This window comes from Apium graveolens, chromosome 3 (assembly GCF_009905375.1).
Source record: "Apium graveolens cultivar Ventura chromosome 3, ASM990537v1, whole genome shotgun sequence".
In the NCBI taxonomy this organism is placed as follows: Eukaryota; Viridiplantae; Streptophyta; class Magnoliopsida; order Apiales; family Apiaceae; genus Apium; species Apium graveolens.
This window is the reverse complement of record NC_133649.1, coordinates 22022785-22032987: the sequence shown is the minus strand read 5'-3', so window position 1 is coordinate 22032987 and position 10203 is coordinate 22022785.

Here is a 10203-nt window from a genome sequence, read left to right as displayed (position 1 = left end):
AGAATATATTGTTGCAGGAAGCTGTTGTGCACAGATTATTTGGATGAAGAATCAATAACCGGATTATGGGTTAGAATTTTCTAAAATCCCTATTTGCTGTGATAATCAAAGTGCTATTGCTATGACAGGTAATCTAGTTCAACACTCAATGACAAAGCACATCAGCATTAGGTACCATTTTATAAGGGAACATGTGGATGAAGGTACAGTGGAATTGAATTTTGTTCCAACAGATCAACAGCTAGCAGATATCTTCACAAAATCACTATGTGAAGCTACTTTTATAAGATTGGTAAATGAACTTAGAATTGTTTCAGGTTCTTTCTCTAAATCTGCTTAGTTTTTGTTCTCATGCATCAGACTTTATGATCAGTGTTTACAGATTGTATTATATATATGTAATCTGTGCTTAATTTGAAAATTTATTTAATGCTGATTGTTATCTGATGTGGATTTATATACTCTGATGAGTGTTTTGAATGTTCTGTGGCTATTCAATCCAATGAGAATAACTGTGCTAGATGCTGACCTAGTAGTCTTTAACATACTAGAAATCCCATGTTTGAATTAGTTGTTTATGTGGAAACTCATTAACACAAGCAGATTCTGATATTGAGCTAAGTCAAGTTTACTTTGTGTATCTTATTACTAAGTCCCAAATTCTTGTTTCTTATCTGTCAAATTCCGTTGTCAGTAAATCTTAAGAATGAACTAAGTGCTGATAAGCTTCACTTATCAAAAGAAAAGAAAAGAATAAAAGTCAGGTACTCCTTTGAGATCTAGAGTAAAAATGTGGAAGGGAAGACCCAAGTGCATTGCTGGTATTAAGTAATATGCATTAGAAAAGCTAAATTTTTCTTGGTGACTTTTCACGGTTTATGATTACTGGAGAAATACTCTGATTACAGCATAAATTCTGATAAGCAGTCGTGACTCACTTACACAGAGAAGCCACTGTAAAAAGGAATTTCAAAAGATGCATAAAATGAGCACAAACAGTTGAGGTGGACTCATGCATAAATTTATTCAATAGTAGACATCATGACTGATGACAGATTTTAAGCATTTTTCTTAGTTATGCCTTATTTCTAAGATGTACTGAAGTTGATCAGACTTTAATGTTTATCTGATATTTTATTGAATGCACACACTTTCACTCCATATGAATGATGAAAATTACTGTGGTGATTAAGTTGTTTTTGACAAACAGTTAAGTGTCATTTGCATAAATTCTGAGGACAAGTTCTGATGGAAGTTCTGATGATTAAACTCTGAAGAAAACAAGTCAGTATTTGTATGAATAATCACGGAAAAAGATATTCAATTTTTTCTGAGTACAGAAGCCATGTTCTGATGACTGTTAAAATCTGATATAAGTTAAGTTCTGATATTAAAACCTGATGGAATCTTTGATGCTTACGTGACATTTTTTTTACTTGACTTATTTGTGGTAAAATCTGAAACAGTCATATTTAAATCAGAATAAATTTGGGTGAGATAAAAACAGTCATAATCATTATGGGTTAGTGGTTAACGTGTATGTCTTGAAAACTGCATGTGCACAGTAATTTTTAATTATTTCCCGTGCCCATTAACTCTTGCTTTAGATCTTTTACTGAATGTTATTATTACACATCAGTCTAGAGAGTCGAGGGATCACTATTTTTACTTGTAATTGTTAACAAGTCCTCGCGTCCCTTAGTATTCTATTGGCAATTTAAACTGACTATTTATTCCAGTCAAAAAATCTTTCATTTTCTCACAAACTCACTCTCTTTTTATTTTCATGAACAAAAATGGTTCGCTTCTGAAACAGCCCGCACTTCCGGACTATTAATTCTAAATCGAAAACTAATACAAACTATAATATACTAATCGAAATTCAATTACAAAGATGACTATTAACAAAACGCAGCTAACGGAAGCGGTCCAAAAGTCAATCTACTCCAATTGTAAGTCGTCGAACTCCAATGCTATCCAACTCGAATCTTAAACAAAACCTGAAATATTAAAAGGATGACATACAAAGCCCAACAATTACAAATTGACTAACTATTTAACCGGAAAAGAATGGGTGTTTTAATAAAATGATTTTTCTCAAAACAATAATAATTTTGTAAAATATTTTTTAAAGTAAATCCAACCCAGAGTTTTATATTTTAAAATTCAGAATTTAAAACAGAAGAGAGCAGGTTTTTATAACAGATCAGAACAGAGTAAAACAGAACGAAACGATAATTCTTATAAATACCACAGTCTTGATCTACGGCCACACCTTGCAAGTAGTCGGCATCTTATTTTTATTCTTATTTTCATATACCACACTTTGCCAGTGGTCGGCATCTAAAGTTCAATAATTACGCGCCCTTAATAGGTATCTAAAGTTGCACACTGGTGCGCCTACTAGGGGTATCTACGGCTAGTTCCAGAACTATAACGTAAATTACGAACGGGTTCGAAAACGTAGAGACTGGGTTTCAAAAGATTCTCATATCTTATTTCTTATACAGTTCGAAACAAAATTCTTATATCTTTTACGAAATTCAAAAATCTTAGTATCAAAACTTTTTCGAAAACAAAAGTAAGTCAAAAAGTACTTACCTCAAACCTGACTAGATCTGAATTTACCCTTTTTGACCCTCTAAATAATGTTTTCTTGGAAAACATGAAACACGAAAGTTGTAGAGAACGAAAAGATCTTTCCGAAAAGTCCAGAATAAACGAATTCCAACTTACGATAAATTTTCTACGAATTTTACAAGACTGCTGATTTATGCTGAGAAGAGCCCTACAAATTTTTATATTAAAAACGAGGAAGACGAATATGGTGTATTTATAACGATACAAAACCCTATGTCTTAACCTACAAGTTATCCATATTAGAATTGGATCCAAATTTTAGGCCCATTAGTCTAATTTAATTTTAAATCCTAGTCCTTATCTAATTTTAATTCTTTTTATTCTATTATTCTATTATTAATCTAATTCTAAAAATTACGGGATATTACATACTACCCTCCTTAAAAAGAATTTGGTCCCCAAATTCACAACAAACCTATACGTCTACTCTCGCTAATCTCCTATGGGACAAACTTAAACTATGGTCCACAAGATCGAATCCTAGAAAATGTACTAGTCTCATACCTAATACACTCCGAAAGACAGCCTGCACTGATACCAACTGAAACAGCCCGCACTTCCGGACTATTAATTCTAAATCGAAAACTAATACAAACTATAATATACTAATCGAAATTCAATTACAAAGATGACTATTACAAAAACGCAGCTAACGGAAGCGGTCCAAAAGTCAATCTACTCCAATTGTAAGTCGTCGAACTCCAGTACTATCCAACTCGAATCTTAAACGAAACCTGAAATATTAAAAAGATGAGCTACAAAGCCCAACAATTACAAATTGACTAACTATTTAACCGAAAAACAATGGGTGTTTTAATAAAACGATTTTTCTCAAAACAATAATAATTTTGTAAAATATTTTCTAAAGTAAATCCAACCCAAAGTTTTATATTTTAAAATTCAGAATTTAAAACAGAAGAGAGCAGATTTTTATAACAGATCAGAACAGAGTAAAACAGAACGAAACGATAATTCTTATAAATACCACAGTCTTGATCTACGACCACACTTTGCCAGTAACCAACATCTTATTCTTATTCTTATTCTCATATATCACACTTTGCCAGTGGTCGGCATCTAAAGTTCAATAATTACGCGCCCTTAATAGGTATCTAAAGTTGCACACTGGTGCGCCTACTAAGGGTATCTACGGCTAGTTCCGGAACTATAGCGTAAATTACGAACGGGTTCGAAAATGTAGAGTCTGGGTTTCAAAAGATTCTCGTATCTTATTTCTTATACAGTTCGAAACCGAATTCTTATATCTTTAACGAAATTCAAAAATCAGAGTATCAAAATTTTTTCGAAAATAAAAGTAAGTCAAAAAATATCTACCTCAAAACCTGACCAGATCTGAATTTACCCTTTTTAACCCTCTAAACGACGTTTTCTTGGAAAACATGAAACATGAAAGTTGTAGAGAACGAAAAGATCTTTCCGAAAAGTCTAGAATAAACGAATTCCGACTTACGATGAATTTTCTATGAATTTTACAAGACTGATAATTTATGTTGAGAAGAGCCCTACGATTTTTTATATTAAAAACGAGGAAGACGAATACGGTGTATTTATAACGATACAAAACCCTATGTCTTAACCTACAAGTTATCCATATTAGAATTGGATCCAAATTTTAGGCCCATTAGTCTAATTTAATTTTAAATCCTAGTCTTTATCTAATTTTAATTCTTTTTATTCTATTATTAATCTAATTCTAAAAATTACGGGATATTACAGTTTTAACTTATTCCTGAACTATGAAACTTTCAACATCGAGTTGAGTTGTGATGATTGACAACAGGAGTGGCATGTCACCACCATTCCTGAAGAGCTCTGGAACTCAGTTCCATAAGATGTTCACACAGACCTCTTGTTCTTTTCGATGGAATACCATCTCCATCTTGATCGGTTGGAAGAGGAAAGGAGAGAAGCTCTCCGTCAGCAAGAACGGATCATCCGTCTTGCAGTGCTCTTCGTCATCAGCAGAAGGAGCTAGTCGATAGGTCTTCTTAAACTAGGACTAAGGCTGTTGATGTTAAGAATCTAAGAATAAGACTATCTTGTAATTTTTGCATGTAATTGATAAATTTCATGAAATGTACTCATCTGATATATTAATAAAATTTTCTTTAAAATTGCAAGATTTGGTCTTTGTTTCTCAAATTATGTGATTGTGCATGTTTTAATTGTAATTTGTTAATCTTTACTTCATTGATTTTTAACTTAATCATGTGATGAATATTTTGATTCAATAATGGTCAATAATAAATTTTGATGATTTGAGGAAATAATTGAAGCACGAGTTCATGCATCTGAACTTGTGATAGTAAAAGCTAAGAAAGTTACTTCTCAGAAAGAGAAAGCAGCTCAAAGTTCTGATACTTTGAAAAAGAAATCTGTAAATTCTGATTCTGCTGAAGCAACTCCTTCATTGGCAAGGAGATTGAAGAAAATGAAGGCTAGGAGGTATTTGGCTAAGACTATATCAGAAGATACTGAAGAAGCTGAGGAAGGGGATCAAGAATCTCTGATCTCACAAGAACCAATTATCATTGAAGCCCTTCCAGCTCAAGCCAAAGACACTGCTAATGACACAGTTGTTACCCCTCCTATCTCTCCTATTAAAACTACAGATGATGCTAAAGAACAAACTGATAATTCTGAAATAGATATTTATAATTTGAATATACCTGAAGTTCTTTATCTGGAAGCTCCATCTACATCAAAGACACCAGCTCTGGAGATAAATTCTGCTGATCAGAATTTAGATGAAGTTATTCCTGAATCTCCAGTTGCTTCACACACTGTTGAGCTATCAGAACATAATGAATCTTCCTCAAGTTTTGATGACAGTGTTTCTGTTGAGACTCCAGTACCTACTCTGGGTAAGGAAGAATTGGTGAAGAAATTTGTTGAAAAGGAAGCACCTATTCCTTGGGAGGATACTCACAGAGGTGTTGAGTGGACCAAGAAGTGGAATGAATCAGATTTTATTCCATGTTCTAAAATTCTGACAGAGCATATTGCAAAAGCTGATGAGTTGCTCATAAATGCTGATTTCAAGACACAACTCAAGATCACAGCTCTGTCTATAAAATATCTTCAAGGTCTACATACTTCTACTCATGAAAAGGTTGATACACTCAGGGAACAAGCTGATAAGTTCAATCTACAGAACAATCTTGACAAGAACAGGTATATCAAACCTATTTCTGAAAAGTTGCAGCCATTGAGAAAACTCAAGAGAAGCAACATGCCCAAATTGTTGAGGTTCTGGTTAATCAAGCTTCTCAGAAAGCTCAATTGGATGAAATCCAATCTTCAGTTGAACTTCTTCTTTCTCTCTTACTTCCTGATGATGCCAAAAAGGGGGAGAAGGTAGTTAAGTCTAAATGCTCACCTACTCAAGCACTGAAGAAAAAGGATGATAAATGTGATGACCAGGGAAACTCTGAAAAGAGCAGAGGTCAAAGAAAAGTTCAAGGAAAATCTTATCTCCAGAACAAGTCAAGTTCTGATGCTGTGAATGCTCAAAGATTAAAGTTAAGTGGTGATAAGCAAAGTCTGATGTCAAGTTCTCATATTCTGATTCAGTCAGGATCTGAAGACTCTCAGAAGTTTTTGCAAACTCTGAAGTTAAAGGGGAAACAAACCACTGTTTATTATAAAGATCCTAAAATCCAGACACTTGATGAGGAGATAGCAAGAAGATTATTTCTGAAACACAATCCAGGAATGGATTTAGAAACTCTCAAGGATGAAGAAGCTAGATTTGCTGCTAAGAAGACAAATCCTAAGTCTAAAGCTTCTGATGCAAAGAAACCTCCAAGGCCTAAGGAAAAAAGGCATTGTGATCAAGGAAAAATCAAATTCTGAAACTTCAAAGTTTATGACTATATCACAAACTGAGAGTGATCCCAAAGATAAAGGAAAATGAAAAATTTATGAACCAACCAAGTCACTGAACTTGAAAACTTCTCAAGATCTGATGAAATCATTGTGTAAAATGGTTCAAGTAACTGATGATAATCTTGTTGAAAATGAAACTGTTCAAATTCTGAAAAGAAGAAAGATAAATAAAGATTCTAAAATAACCTCTGACACTGCTCAAGTTGTTGTTCAGAATAAAGGACGGGAAGGTACAAAAGAAACAACAAATTCTGATCAAGCTATCAAGACATCAACTACTGACAATGCTCAAGTTGATTTGGATAAAATGACAATTGTTGATAAGAAGAAGCTGTTATGAAAGAAAGCTACTCTAGTTGAACCAAAATCCAATCTCATGATTAATCAACTTGCTACATTTGGGTTGAAAGCCAAGCAACCTAGAGATAGAGCTGGATTAGGTTCTGACAAAGAGAAGATTCAAACAGGAGTAGAGGTTACTCTAAGAGATCCTTTCATATTGACAGACAAACCATATGAACAAATCAAACAAAGGCACCTTGACAAGGTGTTGTCTGCTCAAGTTGTGATAGATGCTCATGATAAGGAGAATCTAAAAGAGAAATTGATCTTATTTCTCAATGATGGAAGGACTTATAGATTAGCTGATACTGATGTATTAAAAAAGTCTATCAGAGAACTTCAACATATTCACTATCTTCTGGAAGTAAAATATGATGTTACGAGAAGATGGTCAGAATACATTTTGAAGGCTATAAGAGATCTATTCAGAATCTCTGGTACAAAGACTTCTCATTACAGTCCAATAATTACTGAAGGTGATGGAAGAGAAATTCCTATGCTGAAGAATTCTGCTAAGGTGGAAATTATTCTGAAAGGAAGACGCTTATGTTATAATGAAAACTCTTCACATCCTAAGGTTATCAGACTTGGTGATGGACTTGAAAGAACATCCATTCAAGCTCTCAGAACAGCCATTTATCAAATTGGTGATAATAATGAAGAAGAACTGATGCAGGTCAAAGCACGGTTAGCTAAAGTTCTGAAGAAAGCTAAAGATAATCTGATAAATGATTTTGTTAAGAATCATTATGGATTCAGATTGATTCAGTGATGTTGGTAAAGCTGGATGTTTTGTAAGTTGTATTTAATAGTCTTATTAAACTCTTATTGCATTTGAACTTAAATGTTTTTGACATCATCAAATCTAATAACTTGTACATTCTTGCATAATTTACAAGTTGGGGGAGATTGTTGGATATATTTGAGATGTCATGTCTAATATGTTTCATATTTAGTTTTCAGATCTAAACTAACATGAAATTTCAGTACTTACTGGAATCAAGACTTACTGGAAGTCAGGACTTAAGGATATCAGGACTTAGATTATCAGAAGATAATATCAGAAATGGATATTAGAACTTAAGTACTAGAGGACTAACAGTTAAGGAAGGAAGCTGATTTACAGGAAATAAGATCTAGACTAATACAAGAAGAAGATATGCATGGAAAGAGTTAGAGGACTAGAAGAATTATATAAGATATATGGTTGATATATTTTAGGAGACAGAATTATATTTCATATCAACTAGAAGTTATCTTGTAACCGTGTGTCTATATAAACACAGACATAGGTTTACTCTATAAGAGTTACGATCATCGAGAAGATCATACAATTGTAACCTATCAGCTCTCGTGATATTTGTTCATCACTGAGAGAGAACAGTTCCATTGTAACAGAGTTTATTATATCGAATACATATGTTTTATGTTACTTGTGCTTTAAATCGATTTGATTGTATTCTACATTGTATTCAACCCCCTTCTACAGTGTTGTGTGACCTAAAAAATATAGTGGCTTATCGAGGTCTCTAAGTTCTCTGTAAGTGTCTTTGACTTGTCGGGGTCTCTGAGCTCTCTATAAGTGGGTCTCTGAGCTCTCTATAAGTGAACCTGGCTTATCGAGTTCTCCAAATTTCTGCATATGGAAATGATTTGTCGATATCTCTGAGATCTCTATAAGCATATTAACTTATCGATATCTCTGAGATCTCTAATGAGAAAATTGACTTGTCGATATCTCCAATCTTTATATCTTCATTTTGACTTGTCGATATCTCTAAGTTCTCTAATATAGAAATGACTTGTCGATATCTCAAAGATCTCTATATACATTTTGACTTGTAGATATCCCTGAGATCTCTAATAATAATTTGACTTGTCGATATCTCCAATCTTCATGTCTTCATTTGGCTTGTCGATATCTCCGAGAATTCTCTAAAAGCTGTTTTGGACTTCTCGATAAGTCATTCTGGAGTTCTCGAATGACTTCTTTATATGACTTGATATGTGACTTGTAGATATCTTGACTTAGAATATTTTTCCTAAAACAGATTTATTCAACTCCAAACTTCTTCACAATTTCTCTGAGGCATGATCTTATTGATCTTGTTCTAGAGTTTATTCTTAGGCTTGAGACTGTTTACAAAAAAATACTCCAGTATAATCTTTGGCATTTTTAAAGACTCAAGTAATATTGTACAAAATACAAATTTAGATTATCATACAACTAATTCTTTGGGTTGTCAATTTGACCTAGTCTTGTTATGGTACATGCATGTTTTGCACAACACAGTGGAAGCAGACTTAAACATTCGTTTAAATCTAGGGATACTTGGAAAGTACCACATTACTTTAGCAGGAATGTTAATCCTCGCTTTACCATAATTTCCTAACTTCCAGCGAGATATGTGGCACTTGGGGCACTCAACTGCATCAGAATATATACCCCTATACAGAATACATTCACTAGGGCATGCATGTATTTTAATGTACTCGAGACCTAAATCAGAGAGGGTTTTCTTGGCCATGTATGCGTTAGTTGGAAGTACATGATCACTAGGAAGTAAGGAGCCGACAGAAGAGAGTAAATCAGAGAAGGCGTTGTCGCTAATACCAAATCGTGCTTTCCAGTTATGTAATTTTAAGATTGAATCCAATTTAGTGCAGTCACTACCCTCATACAATGGTTGTTCAGCATCGGCCAACAACCTCTTGAATTCATACAACTCTTTATCGCAATCATCACCCAAATCATTAATTGCCGCTTCACAAACATTAGCTGCTTCTGATGCAACTGTATGCTCTTCCGATGAGGAAGAAGAAGACATAATTGTGCTACCTACAGATGACCTAGTAGTAGCCTTAGCTCCGTGCTAAATCCAATCGACGTATTCCAAACTAAAACGCTTTTCATAGAGATGACCTCCAATTATCTTGACACTGGATTTTTTGAAATTAGCGCAACGTCAACATGGGCAAGGTATTTTTTTAAGATCTTCACAATTTTCTTCGGAATATATCAGAAATTGTTCAACCCCAATTTCATACTCTAGTGAATTTCAATATGCTTTTATCCACGACATATCCATGTATCGTAAACAGGTACAACCTACGATTATCATTTTCATGATCAAAATAACATACATTATGTATATAAATTTATAATGTTACATAATCATAAATATAATTACAGTTATAATTATAAAAATTATCTCTCATGTTGTCCATTCATAATTGTTAAGTTAAAATGTACTGGTATTTATACTATCATATTACTATTATATAATACTACTATAATTATAGAATCCTAGT